Raw genomic sequence first — 17,016 nt, 5'->3', positions numbered from 1 at the left:
GCTAACTCATGGAAAGGGTTCTATTTTAGGGACCATTCAGGAGAAGCCCAGCCAAGTTCGTCAGTTGAAATGATTTCATGTCTTCAACTTATACCTGTCATGACAGTGTGTCAGTTTCTTAATCAGTTCTCCCTCAAAGTGGAAAATACCTGACACTGCCTCATGACCACTATCGCCATGACCATCACTGTGGCTAATGGTGCTGCTGTCACCTGGGGCACCTACCTTTACCTCAATCACTTCCTTCAGTCTTCACAGCAAACATAAGTCAGAGGTCTTGTGTTTACCCTTTTATACATGGGCAAATGAAAACTCGGAGTGATGAAAACGTTTGCCCAAAGTATAGCTCATTAGTAGCAGAGCTAAAACTCAACCCCGATCTGCCCCATCACATGCTTGTATAATTGAAAGCTGCTCATTTCCCCCTTTCTTAATCTTCACTAGGTGAATTGTCCCAGTCTCTCATCCTGTTTCCTAATCCAGAACTCAGTTCCTCTGAATTCGTTGCTGATGACTGTTTGTTGAGAAGAAGGGGCACTACAGTAGTATTTTTCTCTGGAACCTACTCTTTTAAGACCTGCCATTTGGGTTTGATCTGACGGGCCGGGGAAAAGAGAGTTCGTGTGAAAGCCGGGGTAGCAATGTCACCTGCCAGTTCCCTCAGGGGAGGCCATCTGGTTGGAAGGGGCTGAGGCGATTCTCTTGAAACTGCATTTGCAGAGCAAGCACAGAATTCTTTTTTTTTTTTTTTTTTTTTTTTTTTTTTTTTTTTTTTTTTTAGCACAGAATTCTTAATTAGACTCTATACTTCTCTGACTTGGTTTGGCGGGGAGAGACCTAGGAAGGCCACAGAAAGTGGCTCTGAGTACCCCCACCCAGCTGCTTTTGGAGCTACCACCCCTGAGGAATTGTGGGCAACAATTATTTTTGATGGAACATTAAAGTGGATTACTCTGGAAGCCCAATGGGGTGCATGAAAGCACTACCTGCTGCAAATACAGCTCCTGGGGTACACAATGGGGCCTGGGAGAGGTTGGGTGTCACACAGCACGTGAGCACAACATAATGGAGTGCTACACCAGCTGGGATCTGAGTGACATCCATCAGAAGAGAAGGAGCAGCTCTGCTTCCTCAGGCAGCACTTCCATCGAGGGATCTCAGCACTTTGCAATTATAAGCCAACATTTTGCTTCTGGGTCTGAAAGGATCAGAAGATAAATGGGCTTTTTCCATTTTGAATTTCCAGTCTCAGAGAGTAGAATCCTTCATGACTGAACGTTTCAGTTCTCCTATGCAAAGCCCAGGTAAAAAGTCTCTTCTGTGATTCCTGGGTGCTTACGTAATTTAGGGATTTTGACTTCCAAGTCCAAATAAGCTTACTCAGAGAAACAGCAAAGTGCAAGTACCTGAGCTGAGTGATTACGGAATGTGAGATGCTCCATCTTGTTTTCCCTCCCCGTGGGCTTCTTCGGTTTGTCTGTCCGCACGCAGGCATCAGTTCGTCCGCACACAGCGCGCACCGCATCCTCACTCCTCAGGTGGCCCCGACGGTAATCGGCCACAGAGGACGGGCGGGAAAAGCACACACAAGCCCCTGGTCCTCTGGCAGTTCCAGGTACTTCGAGGGAAGTTGTGCACGATCCAGGCTAAGTGACAAGAGGTAAAACTGTCCTATTCCTTAAGAGACACTTTTGCCCATGAATAGAGAACAAAGGAAGATTCTCTGTGTTCACCCGAGCAGGTGATACACCGGCCTGTCAGGTCCTTGACTCGCTTTCTCTTGATTTTCATTTGTTTATTGACTTAGCAAGTGTTTCCTGAACACCGGTCCAGGAGGGGGCTCTGTTAAGTGCTGGAAATGGGAAGAAAGAGGAGGAAGGAAGGAAGGAAGGAAGAAGGGAGGAAAACAGGAAGAGGGGCCGAAATCCAGGCCAAATTCCCGTCTTTAAGGGGACGGCAGTCAAGCTCAGGAGATAAGCTGTACAAGGGCCACAGACAGATGCCAATGAAATGACATCGGAGCCTGGTTTTAGAGATGAGGAACGTTTTCATAAAACATTTCACTCAGACTTGAAAAGCCAGGCAGGTGGGAAGAGCACAACCTAGGCTGAGGAATAGCACAAGTCAAGGCTTTGAACAGAAGCAACAGGTTTGCAGCAGTCACGGCCCAGGAGCCACGGGAGACGGGAGCGGGCGGAGGCGTAGCAGAGGGTGTCTGAGGACACACCCAGGATCCTGGCTTGATGCCGCAGGCAAAAGTTGCCGTTGACTATTTGCAAATACAGGAGCTACATAATCACCACCGTGCTTGGGGCCAGAGAGAGCGGCAGCTGTGCTGGGGCGCTGGGGCTGGAGTCAGGTGAACAGGCCTGAAGGCGACCCCGCTGCCAGGACCAAGAGCAGGAGGTGAAACCCCGGAGGCCCACGGACACTGCAGGAGATGATGGGCAGGGCCCGAGGCACTCAGTGGGCACCTCCCCAGGCATCACCCATAACCGAGCGTCTGGTCCCTGCACGGATGGTCAGGCCACAGGAGGGGAAGGAGAGAGACTTGGGAGCGTCCGTGCGAAGCCGGCCAGGGCCGGTGGTAAGCTGGATAGGTCACCAACCCGGACGCCGTGGTGAGGACAGTTCTGTCCAAGAGCACCTGTCGGGAGAGGGCGAGGGGGGAGATGAGCGGGAGGGTGACCTCGAAGGCCAGAGCACGAGAGCAGACAGGCCCCAGTCAGAGAGGCCTGCAGCAGAGCGTTTCCATACCCGGGATCCCAACACGACGAGGAATCCACGGACAGGGAAGGACGCGGAGACCCAGCCTGGGGAAGGCTCCGGCCGCGGCATCTTGGAGAACGTGTGGCCTCGGAGAGAGAAGTCACGGCACAGCAGAGGGGTCGGAGGCCAGTGCGCAGACGGCTGAGGGACTTCGGAGCAACTGGACAGTGGGAGTAGAGGAGCATTGAGAAAGAATGAGAAAAGGGATTTGGGGGCGAGGGGAGGAGGCACGACCATGTTCTCCCAATCAGAAGAGTCTGGGGAACAATCGAGCGGGCTCCGGTTCCTCTCGGGAGCTTGCTGCCTCGTGCACCTCTCCACAGCTCTTGCCCACGCACCGTGGCTGGGCCGGGGCCGGTCTCCCGCTCGAGCCCTCGTTCAGCGGAGGCTCCCGTCTGCTCCATCTTGTTCTCCACCTGGAGCTTCCAGGATGGCCGACTGCAGGTGCAAGACAGAGCAGGGAGCATGCACGTGAGAAAGTTCCGGAAGACGGAAAAAATAGATCGAGAGCAGAAGGGGCCAGGCCAGGAGGAACAAGAGTGGAAAGGAAGACAGAATGGGAGCAGCATCCTGTGCAATGTCCAGCCTGTCTCCCATGTTAAGCAGACACTGAGACAGTGGCTGCCTGATGCTACAAACATCAATTCTCCCTTATTCCTTAATAACCAAACTGCTACTTTGTTCAGACCACTGCTCTAAGCAGCAAGACAGGTTTCATAACTACTCCTAAAGTTGGTCATGTTGACTAACTTACGACCAGTGGCAGAGGGGAAGCGTGTGGCCTTCAGCTGGGGAGGGCAGATCTCTTGTCCTTCCCATGCCTGGAACTCAGTTGAGAAGGGTGAAGCTCCAGCAGCCATTTTTGTCTAGGAAGCAATCTTGAGATAGAAAATACATGCAAGACATTTAAATACAAAAGTAGAAGTCCAGTTCTCCTATTGCTTTGTGGGACTCTCAGACTTCCTAACAGCCATATTGTTTCCTTCCCTACTTTTACTGACATGAGAAAGAGTAAGTGTCTGTCTTGACTGAGCCAATATTATGTAGGGTTTTCGGTCACATGCAAGCAAACCTAATCTTTACTGGTAGGCAAATTAATAAAAGTCTGTGCATTGATAGGATGGGCTGCATCTCCAGGCTGCCGGGGTCAGTCCCATAATGACCAAATGCCCAGCTTTTTCATCTTCCCCACATCCACTCCGCAGACACAGAAGAGAAAAGGAGGTCTCAGACACGACAGTCTCAGCTTTCTGTATCACGGATGATTTTGTGGAACTCATTGCTTCGGGTTGCCACTCAGAGATAAAACATTCATGTATTACAAGCAAATTTTCATAAAATTACATCTGACAATTCCTACTGGGGTTGATAGAGCTTTTTCTTTAAAAAGGCTGAATTCCTTCTGTTCTTATAGAATTAAAGTTTTTACTTTTCATTTGTTACGAATTGAATTTTCAGTTTGCTGAAAAGTCATGGAGACTTACCACTTGGGACTCAATAAAATACCTTAAGTTTTTTTTTTTTTTCTTTTCAAGTTTTAAACTGTAGGTTTCTTTTTTAGAAATGGAAAGATGTTTTATGGTAAAAGCTTTGCAGCTTGGATTGCATCGATAACTTGTTATTCTTTGTTTATGCGCTTCATCTGGAAGGTGAGGGGGATCCACAGAACCCCTGCTAGGGAACAAAAGGACAGACAAAAGAAGCGACTGAAAGGAAAGAGGCATGCAGGGTGGCAATACCGTCTTTACCCTCTTTAACACTGACCCCTTGCTAAGCCATTCCGAAGGAATGGTGACCTGGGTGCACCCACAAGTGACCTGAGAGCCACCTTGGCCATCAAGTGTTCCTTTTAGGTGAATCTTACGTGGTTGGCTGTCCTTGCATGCCCTGTGCTTGTGGCCAGCTCCCTGGAGGCACAGGACCATCTCTGAAAGTTCTTTATAACTATCTTAGCAATATCCAAAGTGTAAGCCATGAGACGCCATCTAGTTCTAGCCCATCTATGTACAGACGAAATTCTGAAGCCTGGACAAGTGAGCTACTTGCCCGAGGCTACAAAGACAGAGGCCATGACCTGGCATGGATCACAGCCCTCGTGAAATGCTCATCAACATTGAACACGTGCTTGGTGAGCTGAATTACTGGCTCAAGTCATCCCGTGGCTCTACTGGCTTCAGGAGGTCTGTCTGCAGATGACATTGATTCTGATACCATTCGTATCACCTGGCTGCCGGCTCTGATCACTGGACTCCTTCCCAAGCCATACGTAATTCTTGTTTTCTTTCTGTTTGCCCTTAATCTTCACCTGTTCTCCCATCTGGCCCGCATCTTTGATTAGGGTTTGAGCCCGTTTTTGCTCAAGATTAAGTTTTGCTGCCCATTTCCTGGGCATATTCACTTCCCCGATGGAAAGTGATAAGTGAGTTACTTGCCTGATCGGTACTTTCTGAAATACGAGCAGCTCATGGTACTTTCTGAAAAATGAGAAGCTCATAAAGATAAATGCTTCTTTCCAATGGGAGAACATGATGCTTGGGTTTATCAACAAGAATATTCATGAGAATAACATGAATCCCTTACAAGATTTTGTAACTAGTAGTACCGGCAATAACATTATTTACTATTATACTCCCATACGGGGTAATGAATTCACACCAGTTGTTAGTGGATATAATAGATCATGAGAATTCTGCTACATAGTTGCACTGAGTTTATGGTCAGGTTTCTGCACTTCACATGAAGTAGTTTAGTCCCTTACTCTCTTATAAGCAACTTATTTGGTTGTCCAAGCGTATGCAGAGGCCAAAGGGCTGCTTCCTAGTTTGGTGTCATGCAGAAAACCAGATTTTACTTTTCTTTTCTCAAAGATTATCCATAAATTATTGACAATAAGCGCTGCTGCTCGTGGACTGACCACTTCATGGTCACACGCCAGAGGCTGTGTGTGCCTTGACTGGCGGTATCTGAATTCCCATCTTGCATATTTGTTTTCTTCTAAGTTTTATTTTAATTCCAGTTAGTTAACGCACAGCGTCATACTCGTTTCGGGTGTATAATACAGTGATCTGGCAATTCCGTCCGTCACCCGGTGCTCACCAGGACGGGTGCACTGCTTAATCCTCACTTAATTCCCATTTTACAGACTTGAAAGTTAGGGCTCAGGCACTTACAACAGCTACACAAAGGGCACTGAGATTGCAAATGACAGAGCCTGGTTGTGGCCCAGATATGCCAGCTCCAAATCTGTGTCTCTACTTAGCTTTGCAGCCTTTCCCAAAAGTCAAAGCAGCACTAAACCATTTAGTCATCTGGGCCAGTGCCTGTGCAGGAGAGATCGGGGCTCAGGGACGCTGAGCTCATGGGTGCTGGGCTGAGAGATCCCGCCCGCATTACTAGGAGATGCCGGTGCAGGGATTTGAAACCGAGTCAGGCTGACCGCATCCAGCCCCGTGAGGACCACCACACTTCGGGCTGTTTGGTAAACTCAGGGTGAGATAGAATGTGCAGTACAACTTCGGTAACAAGTAAGCATTAGCAAAGCTTTACCTCCCCACTCAGCATCTCCACGGCCACCTCGGTGATCCGGACGGCCACTTGGGGACAGCAGAGGTTCAGGGGCAATGAAAAGCTGAGCAGAGGCCGGAGATGAAAGAACCAATTCTCCATTATTCTGTGGGTGCCTAGAGACGAACACTGTGAACTTGTTCCCAGCCTCTGCTCTCATGCCAGCTGTCCCCCCTCCCCGCGCCCGTCCTCAGCCGCCACCCAAGGACCCAGCGCTGTGAGTGTATCCACATGTCGATTTGCCCGGAGTGGCAAAAAAATGGACACACACCTGCAGCCCACCCTTGCTATCACAGACATAGGGTCACTGCTGTGCCACCCGGACGGCGGTGCTTCCCGAGTCGGGAACCTGTGGTGTCCGTTTGTTTTCTCACCACTAACCGCTCAGTTCCTATAAACGCGTCATGAACTCACGAAGAAAAGTACTGCGCACCCCACAGTCACCTGAGTTCTACCTGGTCAGCGCTGACTGCGAGGCCTGGTGAGGCCCAGGGAGGCGCTGCTGTGTATCGTGTTGCTGATTGGGGAGATAGCCCTGAATGGGGACCCAGGGCGCCCCGGGCTGCCGCTCAGAGCAACCTTGTTCTTGTACTCCTCCCTTTTGGACCAGGTCTTAGACAAAGCCCCTAATCACTTCCGATCCTTAACAGCTTTCCTGCTCTTAGGTAAGGTTCGTTTCAACTCAAATAAGTTACCTAGGAACGTTCTAAGGGCTTAACCTACTTAATTCCCCTCATAGTTTCAGTTGAAAGTAATGGACTTTTCCCAGCCCCTTGTATTCCCCTGCCTGCTGGTGAGGTAGCTTTAGGGCCCACTTAGGCTTCTCTAGAGAGCCCACTGCTTCCGACCCACGAGTGAAATCGTGGCTTTCACCTATTTCTGAATAGTCACGTTCATAAATTCAGCTGATGGATGAAAGTGACTAAAGAAATCCCAATAGTTTAGGCTTTGCCTAAATTAATAGCTGGTTTTACTTTATTCTGCTTCTCAGTTAAAGCACAATGCAAGGATGGTCCCTGGAATGTTCTCATCTACAAAATCAATCCAAGTAAGACTGCTGATGACGCTTACTGTCTTCGACCACAATGACAATCCCTGCTAATTCCTGTGCTGCTGAAACAATGTCTAGAGTCAGGATATGTTCAAAAAGAGATTCTTGCTGTTTAATGGGGTGCCTGATCTCAAGGTGGGTCGGTTTTGCATCCAGCAGCCTTTGTTGGAAAGAAGAATCTCCAAGTATTTAATTAACAAAATTAAGAAAATGCACATCTAAACACTGACATGGATGTGAATGAAAACTCCCGACGTAAATGTCGACTTCCACCTGCATTACCTCATTTCGTCTTCCCAAGTAAAATGTGATGTGAGCATTCTCCTACTTTATTGATAGGGAAACGGAAACTTGTAGGTCTTCATTGATCTGTTGGAAGCCCCACACATGGTAATTTGCCAAGCGCACTCTCGTTGTATGGTTTGACTCAAGTCCTAACAGGGACTCCACTTTGCTAAGGGTGAGGAGAGTGGTCGGTAAGCTGGGTGCTGTGAGTCTGGAGGAGGGAGAGGTTCTGGCGGCCTTTCTCAGGTAACGAAGCTTGTGGAAGAAACACGGCAGGATTTGAGTAGTCTGGAAGGTGCAGCCATGAAACCATGGGGCTGGTCGGTCCTGCGTGACCAAGAAACACTAGTTGAAGGAGGGAAGAATGTGTGAATGAGGACGGAGGCGTCTGAGATCACGACAATGATCTCAGAGGGTAAGAAGGCAAAAATCCCCCTGGTGTGCTGAGGGGACACTGAGAGGACAGTGGCTCTGCGAGGGATTCTGTCTTGAGCAGAGGCCAGGAGTGGGGAGGTGCTCTGTGGGTGTGCAGGGAACTGGCACCAGGCCAGTAAGGGCAGACCCACACTGCTTTGGCCTGAAGAACTTTATCCTGAAAATAATCGGAAGCCAAAGGCCACCTGTAGGGACGTGATGTGACAAAGCCCAGTGTTTTAGGAAGATGAGCAAGGACTGAAACACAAAACGTACAGAAACGTCTGATGGTCCTGATTTTAAGAGCCTCACCTGTGTCCCTCCAGCGCCTCCTATCAGCTTTTCCATCAATGCGAAGCCGGGGACTTAAAGGTCAGCCTGGCGGGGGTGGGTGTGTTGGGGTGGGGAGCAGTGAGGTTTAAAGAAAACAAAGTAAAAGAAACACCTTTTCGGCTTTCTGTTCCTGACTTGTACCCAAAGAGATCTGTTATACGGTCACTCTTTTCATTAGGATTTTTAAGCTAATCAGTAGGCTTTATAAAGAATTACAAAGCTTTCACTGCAGAAATAATTAAATGAAGTAATTTCCTATGTCTAAAGTGATCAAATATGCTTCTGAAATTAGGAAAATGCAGGCTTATCATAAAAATATAGCTGTAATGAAACTGTATGGCTTTATTGATTTTATTATAAAATATTTCCTTTTTGTCCTCTTAATTCGCAATGAAGTGCTGATTTGCTTTGAAATAAAATATGGAAAAATCCTTGTACTGTAGGAAGCTTGTCACTCTAATGGGTGTCTCGCTCACTAGAACAGTATTTTGGCTGTGTTGGAGCACATTGAAAGGAATTAGATTTAGCTTTGCCAAAATTTCACTGTGAAAGAGTTTGCTATAACAGTGTTTTATTATATTCTTACTGAACTTCGGCCAGTTGAAAATAGAATCTCCTCACCATCCTTTTATATTAGCCTTAAACTTCAGACAAAAGACAAAAATCAATGTGCAAATTTAGCTCTTTGCACGCAGATTCTTAAGAAATTTACCCTGGTGCTAATATGCAGTACTCATAGATAATGGAATGTAGAGTAATTGGAAATTTTAAAGTAACGTCTCTTATTCAATTTAGGTCCATTTAAGTGTCTAGTAAGTCCTGTACATAAATTGTTTCTCTAATGCTACAGGTTATACCAAGTCTCCGCGTATGCCTCAGCGCTAACTCAATAAAACTATCCCCGATGCGTTTCCGGTGCCTTAACAAATTATGGTGAAATTCGGAGCTTCGAGTTATAATAAAAACTGTTAGAAAAGAGTAGTGCCTAAATAATGCTACAATCTATTTAATATTATATTTCATTATAATTGCAAAGAGCTTAGGGTACCTAAACAGGAAGAAGAGTGCGTGTGTGTGCGTGTGCAGCACACACGCGTACGCACAGCTCATTCCCCTTGGCCACCCCAGGTCTGGCGTTTCCAATTGCTTTAAGTGGTCCAGATGCAGGGAGTTCTGAAACCACTCTTACAGGGAAAAACCAAAACCAAAACCAAAAACCTTTGTGTGAATTCCTTAAAATAGCCATCAGACCTGGGCTAGTTAGCTCAGAGCCTCCCCTGTCCCGCTGTCCTCCAGCACCGACCAGAGCAAGATCAGGGAACACAGCCTCGCCGGACATCGGGCGCCGCTATAGAGAAACGTATGTGAAGGCGCCCGCCTGCGCCCGAGGAGGGGGAGAAGGCCGACCGTCCCTGGAAAAGACTGTGCCACGGGCTGCGCGCACAAGCGCACCAGCGTATGGGAAAGCTAGGAAGGGAACGGTGTGGCTCCACTGGGGACTTGGTGGGCACATGGAAACGGGGCAAACAGTGCAAATGAGGCCAGGTCACTCAAGATTTGCTTCCCGGCCGGACACCGGAAAGGCTGGGCAGCTGAAGCCAGAAGGGCCATGCAGCGAACAGAAACCAAGAAAGAGAAGAGCAGTTAACCTAGCATGTGCGGCCCACGGGCAGCCGAGCACTGCGGTCAGCACGCAGGGGCGGAGGGAGAGGCCCTCCGTGCCCAGCGGCAGCCCTGTGGGGAGCGGAGAGAGGAAGAGAAAGGAGCGAGCGGGTTCGCTGGGGGCTGTCACCCTCGATTTTTTACTGAAAACAGTACGTGCGAGCAACCGGCCAGAATAGGCCTGGATTGTACTAGAAGATGAAACCAACACAGAAAGATCAGAGGGCTCTTGTTATCAAACAACCCACCCAACTCCTATAACTTAGGGACATCTTAACAGGATATGTGAGGCTCGAGTCTCACGTTCAGCCTGAGGAAAGCCCCGGGGTAGTTCCTAGTTGTCCACAAAATCTAGATTTTTCAAATGAGCTGAGCTTAATGATGTTAAATGCTGTTGCTTTAATAATCAGCACCTTCCACTGCAAAGATATTAACCAATTTTTAGGTGATTAAAAAAATTTCGTAAGCGAAAGAACAAAGGGGATGCCCACAGTGTAAACCGGTGGCCTGGCTACAGGTTCATCATCTTTTCATCGCCCTCGATAAGATCCTGGAGGGGATAACCAGACCCTGAGCCCAACCCCACCTGACCGGTCCCGGCAAATGCCAACCAGCCACCTCCGCGTAGGTGCGGCCGTGTCGGAAACGAGGCTTGCGGTCACAAAGCGGGAATACGGACTGAAACATTCTTTTTCTTTTTCTGGATCTCCATCAATTTCCTGAGTCCGAGGCCCCCACCGACCCACCAGGTCCAGTCAGGACCCTTCCAGTCAATCCGGGGAGATGGTTTTGCCACAGTGAGGTTTAAGCTACCGCCCTGGTTTGTTGCATCTTACTTCTTAGCTCCTCCGCCTCTATTCCAAGGCCTAGGAAGTGACCCTGCCTCCCCCGGGCAGGGGGAAGGGCCCACTCCCCACCTTTCTCTGCTTCAGCCCAGCGTAGACAGCAGCAAGTCTTCCTCAAATGGTGACTGGGCCATTCTGCTCACACTTGCTCCACGGCGGCTTGTAGGCCCTGGCACTACCCATGTCCGCCAGTCCTCTAGAGCCCTCCCGCTGGGCTAGCTAGCCCACAGATTTCGTGGTGTAGCCGCTTCTCCGGCAGACTTTTGGATCCACTCTCTTCTGCTCAGAATGGAGCCCCAGGGGTTGATTCCAGAACCCTGGGCCAACGTAGCCCCCCCCCCCCCCCCCGCCATCCATGTCCCCACAGCCCCCCACTGTCCAAGGACATGGGCTAGGCGTGGCTCTAGAGCTGTGGTGAGAAAGCAATTATCCCGTTTTCTCCCCTCTCTGATTTCCCTCAAAGTTCTCCTTCATGGAGCCAGCGCAGGTCTAGAGACTTGTTTTCTCTTCTTGTGTCCCAAGTGGATCTTCTCTGCCTTATATCCTTGCTGAGATTTTGGGTCCTTGGTTCCATTGGTCGGGTCCCAGCACCCCTCACTTGGAACCTGCTGTGCCTCCTGGCCCAGTGGGAGCAGGTGCACATCTCCGACGACTGCTCAGGACAAATCCCTTCTGCACCCCAGCCCCATCTCATGGACTCAAAAAGGACCTTCCCTTGCTCCAACTTAGTTTGACGGAATTCTCTTTAGTAACCACCACTCTGCCCCCCTCCCAACCCCCACCCCCAGAAGCGCCATTCTGTCCATCTCCTGACTGGCACAGGCAGCAAGCATCTAATCAGCCTCAGTCCTCCGCCCACGCGCAGTGCACCCAGAATGGTGACTTTGATGGTTACGGGTGGGCATCAGATCCCGACATGCTCCCCTTTGATCTTTCTCTCCTCACTTGCATTCTCGGACTCGCCACCCCCGCCCCCGGCCCCGACCCATCCCAGTCTGGAGTGGCTGAGCTTCCATCCCCTTACTTCCGGCTCAGAGGATCCTGGGTCTATTTTGTAAAATCCTGCTCTCTCCGAATACCAACCGATGTTTTCAACTGCCTTTTAGACCCCTAAGACCCAGAATGGCCAAAATTGAATTCATTGTCTGTTTCCTCCTCTTTGTCACATGCCCAATATTTATTATTAGATTGGTCATTTTGCCACCCCTGCCAGAACTCCAGAGCCGTCACGGATGCCATCGTCCTGTCACCAACCACACCCAGTCAGTCCACTCAGTCTTCCTCAGGCTCTCCTTCCGGGCTCTGCCTGAGTTCAGACTCTCACTGTCTCGCTACATCTCACTTCTGGCTGGGCACGTGGGTTCCCTAACTGAGACTCCACATTCCTGTGTTTGTACACATGCCCGGCCACCACAGGAACTGCCTTTTTAAACACCAGATCACATCCTGGTGCTCCTTGGGCGAAAACAAAACTCCTAGTTGTCGTTTTGCGGCTACTTTGGGGTTGCGTGCATTTATACCAAATCTTTTCCTAAAGAGAGTTTTGTGATCTGTCTGCAAGCACAGACCTGGCTTGCTTTATAATACATAGGGATAAGCCACATCTCAGCCATTCTTTGTGTAGGAAAGTTTCTCCCAAATAATTTCCTTCTTGGACTTGTATACAGTAGGCACTTACCAGATGTTTGGTCGATGTTGAATTGACTTGGTCCTGCATCGGTTGCTTTGATGACAGTTGATGCTAAACCTGTACCCGACCGAAATGACTGGTTAATAACTCTGAATCCAGGAATCTGTATTTCAGCCCCCAAAGCTGCTGTAGAATATCGATGTACTCTCCTAAATGTGACCTTGATAAAATTCTGACCTGATGCCAGGGCGTCTGGGTGGCTTAGCTGGTTAAGCGTCTGACTCTTGATTTCAGCTCAGGTCATGATCTGGGGATTCTGGGATTGAGCCCCTTGTTGGGCTCTGCACTTAGCAGGGAGCACTAATACTCCAGTCTGAAAGACTGTTCCTAGGAAACAGGGCCCATACCAAGTGATTGGGCTGGGAACCCAGAAGTCCTCTCTCTGGCTTGGAAATGCAAAGCGTTTTTGAATCTGTGGTTCTAAAGGGCAGCCTCTCCCCGTTTTCTACGGGTCAGCCTTCCCCTGCTTTGTCTAGTTTCATTTTTATGGCACAGTCTGCACCAAAATTTTCTCAGTAGTTGCAAGCCCTTGTATGTTGTTCCTTCAAAACACAGTTGTTGTTGTCCGTCTAGATATCATGTGGTAGTAGCGAAAGAATTGTTTTATATATAGCAAGGTCGAGGCGTAGGACCTTTCCAAATGCTATTCACTTGTAGATATTTACTAAGAACAATTAAGGAACGCATGCTAGAACTTGAAAAACATCTTCTACATTTCTGTTTTCTTAGAAGCAATCAACATACTTTCCTTTGAAATAGTAGAGAACATTCCCTTTTAGCCTAACAAAATATGGGGTGGGGTAATTTTTTTTTAAACGTCAAATATGGTAAAGTGGAATAATACTGTACAAAACATTCTGCCAAAAGCAACTAAATTGGAGATTTATAATTTGTGTATAAACCCCCCTTTTATATGATCAAAGAAAGCATCATCTGTGCTACTAAGTTCTATGTCTAACATAATTTTGTTGAAGAGGAATCAGGCATGAAATGAACCGATAAGAGGTTTACTCACAAATACCTAACAGCCGTCATGATGACTTCTGGTTTTAGGCAACTCAATTCTGCGGGTGAACTGTTAGCCAGTTTGTTAACACAATGATTTAAGAATCCCTTTATAGATCCATAGAAAGAGGAAAAGATCCACCACTGCCTGGGCATTTATTACAGACTGTACTCGGAAAGAACAGAAACAGCCTAGCTATTTTGTGCCCTGCACATTTATTATCTGCTACCTCTAAAGACTGAATGACCTTGACAATCACTTATTGTAGCAAGTGCTTCCCTCAAGACTCAGCCTACAGATGGCTCATCTCTCCCATGGTCCTCTTACATGCAACAACATGTTCCATTTCATTTTCTTTCAGAAAGTTGGGCGTGGTACTCCACCCTCGAGCTAACTACATGTTGGTTTCTTGGGGAAGAGATACAAATGAGTTTTGTGAAAATGTATTTGGGGGCGCTTGAGTGGCTCAGTTGGTGAAGCGTCTGCCTTCGACTCCAGTCATGATCCTGGGATCTTGGGATCAAGCCCCACATGGGGCTTCCTGCTCAGCAGGGAAGATGCTTCTCCCTCTCCCTCTGCTGCTCCCCACTCATGCTTGCTCTCTCTCTCTCTCTCTCTCTGCGAAATACATAAATAAAATCTTTTTAAAAATGTATTTAAATGCAGGCACCAAACCATCAGCATCAACAGTCAGCTGCTTCCAGTCCCACTCGCCCAATGCCAGTGATGGACAAGGGCTGGCATTCATGGCCCCCAGTTTACGTAAATGCTGACACACTGGTCACACTTGACCTGCTCGGTTAATGCTTGCATGGTCAAGCTCCCAGGTGGCCTGTCACTTGTTTTTGTGAGTTATATCTGGTAATAGCACAAAAGCAGTAGAATCTATCGATAAAAGTGGAAGGAACAGAAACCAAAAAAAGAAAGACAACTGCAAGTAGGCAAGGTCAACAGTCCTCGAAAGAAGTAGGTTTAAAGTGTAGGTCTTAGTAATGTAACTGTGTGCCGATTGCATTAAATTGGTTTTCCCTTCTCAATAATAGGCAAATGAGGAAAAATAGCTCATTGCTGACCACCGGAAAGGTTTTAATCTATAAACCTTACCAGCAATAACTCATGAGTAGCCTATTAGGAGTCAGAAAACTTGCCTAAATATAATATAAATAGAATTTCAAAGGAAAGGTGTAAGTATTCTTCAATGAAACTCAAAGTCCCCAAATATCCTCAAGTGTGTTTGTTCCTCAAAAGCACAATCATAAAGATGGGGCCCGTCAGCAATGGTCTGCCTTGAGCCAAATGTTTGAATCTAAGTTTTCTAAAGCTAAAATACAGATTAGGGAACAATCCGGTTCATGCAAAGACTTGCATTAGACTCCAGTGCTCCGACAGGGCCCCCAGGAAGGCACTTAGGCTCTTAAGCAAAGAGCCCAATGCACTGAAGTAATTCTGAAGGTTAAATATGTCTGAAAATTGTCTAAAGGCCCTGCATGGCTGCACAGGGGACATGGAAGGCATGTGCTTTCTTATGAAATCTGAATCTCTTTCCTTAGAGAAGGTAAAAATGATCCATTTTCTACTTTTCTTCTGGTCAGACTTCAAAGGTCAAAAACATTAAGAACAAAAGTTAGTGAGAACAAACTAACCCCTCACTACAGAACCTCAGCAAAATCCATGGCGAGGCCCAGCCTGGAACGGGGCAAAAGTTTAAGGTGCTTTCTCTTGTGTTAAATCCGTTCATCTGTCCCATTAGCCTGCCCAAAAGACAAAGTCGAAACCAACTGACTCTTCTTTCCTTGATGATTCCGATCTTATTTTGTCTTCGGCTAATGAAGCCCACAAAGACCAACACAACTGTGTTCAGCCAACGCTCCAGTGCTGCTCTCCCTTTTAAAGATTTTTACCCAAACCACCGCTTAGCAATGTTTTCTGTGCTCCTGAAACAGCTCAAATCAGAAATTCCTTATTTCACACATATTAGAATATTGACATTAAAATATCACTTACGTATTATTATTTCAATGGCTTGGAAAAATTGTTACTTGAACTCAAGTTAGAAAAGGCATGATTAGTTAGTTAACCCTTAGTTCAGAAGAACGACATAAACTATGAGCATCTTTTCCTCAACTCTTCCACCCGGATGGACACTCGTACCGCAAACGCTATAGTAAACAAACACATCATCGTCTCTTCGAACGCTCCAGATCAAATTCCCTCCATGTGCACCGGATTTCTCTAAAAGACCCTACACGTCTTCACCAGGTGTCATCTGACTTTCCGCCTTCCTCTGACCTGCACATCTCTCTGTTCTGCCTCATCACCCTCTTTGGGGTGCCCCCCCCCCGACCCCCACGCCCATCGCCTTGCCCAGGGCTAGTGTTCCGCTCACATCCCTGCCTCCCAGTCTGGACTGCACTGAGCCCCTCCGCCCAGCCGTCATCCATGCGGTCAGTGCCCCCTCTGGCCCGAGACGTCTCTTCTCTTGAGCAAAGGCCCCCACGTAGGTCCTTCAGAAGGTTTCCCTGAGCTCTAGGACGGCATGTGTCTGTCCTTCAGCTGTAGACCCTGGGGCTCTAGCTTCGCTCGTATCCCTGCTCTTCTTAGCCAGGTACTTTGCCTTGTTTGTGGACCATCCTTCACACTTTATTCCCACTCTGTCCGTCAGTAGAATGCCACCTTCTCCCCATGCCCACCCTCTAACTCTAAAACCCTCTGTGCTTCAAGACTGTTCTCAGAGAACCTCTTATTTGACAACATTTCCATCCATCTCTTTTCTCTACACTAACGCGACACCTCATCACCGTCTCTTATGAAATACACGCTTTGCCCTGCCCGCATTACCCTCGTCTTGTACCCCAGTGTAGACTGTAAGCTTCTTGAAGACTATGGCTCACGCCTCTCTCTCAGCCTCCCCTCCCAAACCAGCAGCGCCGTCCACGCAGTAAGCACTGAGGGAGTATTTGTTGACTTGACTTCAATTAATTCAGTTTTTAACTGAATCAAGCAAAGGATGTCACAAGCTTGCTTTTATAACTAAAGAGAGCACAGTTCTGCAGCTGTCGACCCAGTCTCTGGGGGGTGGAGGGAACAACACGGGGAGAATCCTCAGCAGCCAGCTGACTGCTGGTCAAACCAGGTGCAAGTTGGGAAAAATTCTATAGTGAATGAAGGAAAATAAGACGCCCAGTGGGAAAGAATACCAACATTCTTGCAAATGAATCTTTAAGTATTATTTTTACAAAGAATACAAGGATTAGTTCAGTTCCCTTGTGGACTCGTTTGTATGTTCTTCCTACAGATACTTTCGGAAAAAGACCTATTGTTTGTTTTTCTCTGTGCTGACACAGTAGCCATTGTTTATAACTGTAATCATAGCACACATAGTTGAAAATGTGGGATC

The 17,016-nt window shown here is 47.8% G+C and overlaps 1 protein-coding gene across 5 annotated transcripts in view; it reads left to right on the top strand.

The window, feature by feature from the left end:
* PACRG (parkin coregulated) overlaps window positions 1-17,016 on the top strand; it is a 512,994-nt gene that overhangs the window by 376,164 nt on the left and 119,814 nt on the right. The gene's annotated exons all lie outside the window — the stretch shown is intronic.

This window comes from Mustela erminea, chromosome 4, assembly GCF_009829155.1.
Source record: "Mustela erminea isolate mMusErm1 chromosome 4, mMusErm1.Pri, whole genome shotgun sequence".
NCBI classification, from domain to species: Eukaryota; Metazoa; Chordata; class Mammalia; order Carnivora; family Mustelidae; genus Mustela; species Mustela erminea.
Note: the sequence above shows the minus strand (reverse complement) of the source record. Positions and strands in the feature narration are given on the sequence as shown.